General features: G+C 41.4%; 1 non-coding gene across 1 annotated transcript; it reads left to right on the top strand.

Annotated features, from left to right (window-relative positions):
* Positions 1–1146: 1146 nt before the first annotated feature.
* LOC112089374 lies at positions 1147–1253 on the top strand. Its single transcript, XR_002901011.1, has one exon. It is a non-coding gene; the product is annotated as a small nucleolar RNA R71 (small nucleolar RNA).
* The last annotated feature ends 4184 nt before the right edge of the window (positions 1254–5437 follow it).

Below are 5437 nucleotides of genomic sequence, written 5' to 3'. Positions count from 1 at the left end.
AACGCCTCTTCGACCGCGGTCGCGTGTTTCTGACCCCGGCCAAGCACCTATTTACTGCGGTCGCGTGGCTCCTGACCGCGGCAAATGGTCGTTGAGATCAAACCCGACCCCAAGCCACCCACTTCACCTCATTCCACCTCACCAATCCCCACTCCACCTCAATCATCACTTTCCACCACCTTCATCACCACCTATCACCTTCCCAAACCTCTTCGAATGAATCCAGTTCATCTCCACCTATCAGCTTGTAATTCTTTACCACTCCTCAATGTGATGGCGTTCACATATTCCTTGGGGTTAGGCACCGGCTTACCTGGTAAAGCCGGTCCTCTTGATGATGTTGAGGCTTGATTCTGCTTAAGCTCTCTAATATCTTGTTGCATTGTTGCGTGCTGGCTCTCAACCCTCTGCTGACCCTGTAACAATTGATGTAGAATCCCACAGACGTCAGTTCCCATCTGATTCTGGCCCGTTCCCTGGTTCTGTTGCTGATTACTCATCGGCTGCGGATTGAACCCTGGTGGAAATTTATGTTGCTGCGATTGGCTGTTAAAGGTGTTGCTTTGAGCCGCTTGATTCTGCTGATTGTAACTCTGTTGTTGCCCACTGAACTGTTGCTTGGGCTGAAAGATATTCTGAAATGGAGCTTTTGGTGCATAGATTTGTTGGTGTTGGTGAGCAGGGTACACTTGGTCTTGAGGGTTAGCTACATTTGGGTTTCGGTAAGAGAGGTTTGGGTTATTGCTGAAGTTGTTGAACCGCTGATACCTCTGCTGATTCCCTATGTAGTTCAGCTCTTCTTGAGTTAGACCATCTTCATTGACATTATCAAAACTCGGCCCTTGCTCATCAAACTCGCTTACAAAGTGTATTGACTTTTGTGTAGCCATGAGAACCTTGTCAAGCTTGCTTTGTAGCTCTCTTATATCATTCTTCATGCGCTGTTATTCACTAGATACTTCTGAACGGTTTGCCCTGTCAAAGTCTTCTCCATACGTGTCATTGGACATGGCGAGGTTCTCCACTAGTTCCATTGCCGCATTGATCTCTTTCCCAAGAAAATTTCCATTTGAAGCTGTATCGAGTTGGTTTCTGATCTTGGGGAGTGTACCTCGGTATAGAGTACTCAAGAGGGATGCCTCCGAGAAGCCGTGGTGTGGGCATTGGTTGGTATAGCTCCTGAACCGTTCCCAAGCTTCACTAAAGCTCTCGTTGTTGTGCTGCGTGAAACTTGAGATCTGATTCCTTAGCTTGGCCGTGCGTGATGTGGAGAACAACTTTGATAAGAACGCCAGTTTACACTGCTCACATGTTTGTATAGAACCCCTCGGGAGGTTCTTTTCCCACTGGTGAGCTTTATCACCGAGGCTGAATGGGAACAGGCGTAGCTTGAAGCTATCTTCTGACACGCCATTAATCTTTGTCAGATCGCAAACCCGATCAAACTGATCAAGATGCTCAAGAGGGTCCTCTCCGGGTAGACCGTGAAACTTGGTGTTCTGCACCATATTGAGCAGAGAAGCTTTAACTTCAAAGTTGTTGTTTTTCACAGGTGGTGCCTGAATCCCGGCTCTATATTGGTGCGCGTTAGCTCGGTCGTTTTCTCCAACAAAGACTGGAGGAGGTTGTCTCTGAGCTTGTGGCGGTGGCTGATGAACATGATGGGCTTGCTGCTCGTTTCTATTAGCTTGATGTTGATTCTGCTGAGCAAGCCTTTCATTTCTTTGAGCCTTTTGTTGGTTAACGAAGGCTTGGTTGTTCATTTCTTTCTGCCTGCGCCTGATTAGCCTGAGCCTGGTGCTCGGCATCTTGAGCCTGCTGCTCTATCCTTTGCTGTTCTGCCATTCCAAGCCTTTCAAAGTGCCGTTCTCTCTCGCGAGCTCGCCTTTTGATCCTGTTGATGTTATTGTCGTAGGGCAGAGGCGGTTCTGTGCTGCGAGATCTGGTTTTCATGCACCTGATAACAAAGCCAGAAATTGAAAAAGAGTTAGTAAAACAAAAGAAAGTAAAGTCTTAATCTTAAGAACAAATAAGAGACTAATGCTCCCACAAGTCGGCAACGGCGCTAATTGATAACTAAGAGTTTTTGAGGCTCTTTGTAGAGGTTATCAATCCCCTGTCTTGTAGTACAAGGGGTTATCAATCCAAACTTGTGTGTGAGACACTAATCTATGTTACTTGTGATCTTAAGTCAAGATGAACAGGTAAAGGTTTTTGCTAAACTACTTTAACAAGCAAATAAACATGAAAAGGAAATAAAAGATGAGATCTAAAATAGATAAAGATGCAACACTACAAGAAAACAATCGTTTTCCAACGGTCCATTACGACGGTTTTCAAATCTTCGCAAGCTTACAACGATTTTACGACGATCTTACGTCTAATTTTAAAACCGTCGTAACACCGTCGTATAAAAAAATTGTCGTAAACTCGACGTACAATTTACGACGAATTACGACGATTATACATCGATAACGAGATATTTGCTAGCAAATGTAAAATCGTCGTAAATTCGATGTAAAATTGCGACGAATATACGACGACTGCATTTCGATGTACATATTACGACGATTTTACGTCGAAAAAGAAGTTAGGTGGAAAACATTTAAAACATGTTTACCTAACAATTGCAGGGGAAAGATTTTATCGCATAATCGTCGTAAACTCGTCGTAATATTATTTTTGAATGTAAATTCGTCGTAAAATGTCGTCGTAAAAGCGTTGTAAAGCCCGAAATTTTCCTATAAATAGATCTTCATTCCTTCTTTCAATCACAACACATCATCATTCAAACATAAGAGAATCTTCATCTTTGAGACCCATTGTAGGTCTCTTAAATTTTAGTATAGTGTTGTAAATCCTTATATATTGGGTTGTCCATTGCTAGAAACCCGAATTAAGAGTTATATTACTTTGAAAAAAAGAAGTAATAATATTATAAGATTAATTTACTCCATTCACGTGGCTAGACGTGACACAATTGTCTAATCAATAAAAAGATATAGTATTTTGAGTTTATTTTCAAGATGTCTATATACGAGCTAAGAAGTTGGATGTATATGCGTAAAGATTCAGATGGGGCGTTAACAGAAGAGTTCAAGAACGGGTTAGAAATATTTATGTTTCAGGCTACAAATATGGAGAGAACGAAAGATAGTGGGAAGATGTTTTGTCCTTGTTTGAAATGCAAGAATACGAGGTATACACTAACCAAAACCGTGTGGACGCATTTATTAAATAGAGGGTTTATGCCGCAATATTTTGTTTGGTATCTACATGGAGAAGGATATGGCAGTAATACTCATGGGAATGCTGGTAGTAGTAGTAATTATCAAAGTCATGTTGATATTGATGAATCGAATTATGGTCATCAGCCTAATCAATATCAATATGATCAAAGTGTAGATCATGATAGGATGCACGAAATGGTGACTGATGCATTTCATGAAACGCATACTGGTAATGCTGTTGAGGAACCTAATGTAGATGCCAAACGATTTTATAATTTGTTAGACAATGCTAATCAGCCAATCTACGAAGGATGTAGAGAAGGCTTGTCTAAATTATCGTTGGCAGCTAGGATGATGTCAATTAAAACAGATCATAACCTGGCTGAGGTTTGCATGGATGATTGGGCTGATCTTCTGAAGGAGTATCTACCGGAGGATAACTTGGCAGCGGGAACATACTATGAAATTCAGAAGTTGATTTTTAGTCTTGGTCTACCTTCTGAGATGATAGATGTATGTGTTGACAACTGTATGATTTTTTGGAAAGATGATAATCAGCTGGAGGAATGTCGATTTTGCCAAAAACCAAGATACAGGCCGCAAACTGGTGGGCGTAAAAGGATACCGTTCCAACGTATGTGGTATCTCCCTATAACTGATAGGTTAAAACGGCTTTATCAATCTGAAAGGACAGCTGCATCAATGAGATGGCATGCAGAACATACACAAGTAGATGGAGAAGTTGTTCATCCATCAGATGCAAAGGCATGGAAACACTTCAATATGGTATACCCAGATTTTGCTAAGTTCAAATGGAATGTCTATCTTGGTCTGTGCACTGATGGTTTTAGTCCATTTGGTATGTCTGGTAGACAATATTTATTATGGCCAGTAATCCTAACTCCTTATAACCTTCCTCCAGATTTGTGCATGCAAATGAAATTTCTTTTCTTAAGTATTTTGGTTCCAGGTCCAAATCATCCGAAGCGAGCTCTCGATGTATTTCTGCAGCCACTCATACATGAGTTGAATCAGTTATGGTATACTGGCGTTCATACATATGACTGTTCTACGAGGAAAAAATTTACTATGCGGGCTGTGCTTATGTGGACAATAAGCGATTTCCCCGCTTATGGTATGCTATCAGGATGGACGACACATGGGAGGCTATCTTGTCCTTATTGTCTTCATCGAACTGATGCGTTTCAGCTAAAACATGGTAGAAAAACTTGTTGGTTTGATTGTCACCGGAGGTTTTTACCGGATAACCATCCATATCGGAGGAACAAGAGGTTATTTATGAAGAACAAAAGTGTACATGTCCCTCCACCCGTTAATTTAACAGGAGCTGATATACAGGCGCAAATCGATCATTGGAGGGCAGAGGAAACAATAACGCGTGGGGGAAACTGGCACACTCCTGCAAATATGCCTGAAGGTTATGGAGTTCATCATAATTGCCACAAGAAAGTATCTTTTGGCAACTACCTTATTGGAAAGATCATCTGCTCAGACACAATCTTGATGTCATGCACATTGAAAAAAACTTTTTTGATAACATCATGCATACAGTTATGAACGTAGCGGGAAGAACAAAAGACAATGGTAAGTCAAGAATGGACTTGCCTGACAGAAGTGAGTTGCATCTACTGAGTAATGGGAAAGCACCAGTTCCTGTATTTCGGTTGAGTGCAGATCAAAAGTCAGCATTGTTCAGATGGGTTTCTTCTGACGTTAAATTTCCTGATGGGTATGTCTCTAATCTTTCCAAATCTGTTGAGAAGGGGGTAAAGTTTGCTGGGATTATTTCCATTTGCATTTGCTGAACTCTTGTCCAAAAATGTCCATGAAGCTATTGGAGGCATTGGTGCTTTTTTTCGGGATCTTAGTACACGAACATTATCAGTTGATGTAATATCACAACTGGCATTGAATATTCTAATCTTGTTGTGCAATTTAGAAAAGATCTTCCCACCATCATTTTTTGATGTTATGGAACATCTTCCTGTTCATCTCCCACACGAAGCAGAGCTCGGTGGACCCGTTCAGTACAGGTGGATGTATCCGTTCGAACGTTTCATGAAGCATCTTAAAGGTAAAGCCAAAAACCTAACTAAAGTGGAAGGCTCAATTGTGGCGGGAAGTTTGACGCAAGAGACTTCACACTTCACTTCATACTATTTTGCACCGAAAGTACGAACACGCAA

This window comes from Eutrema salsugineum, unplaced genomic scaffold, assembly GCF_000478725.1.
Source record: "Eutrema salsugineum unplaced genomic scaffold, Eutsalg1_0 scaffold_12, whole genome shotgun sequence".
NCBI classification, from domain to species: Eukaryota; Viridiplantae; Streptophyta; class Magnoliopsida; order Brassicales; family Brassicaceae; genus Eutrema; species Eutrema salsugineum.
Note: the sequence above shows the minus strand (reverse complement) of the source record. Positions and strands in the feature narration are given on the sequence as shown.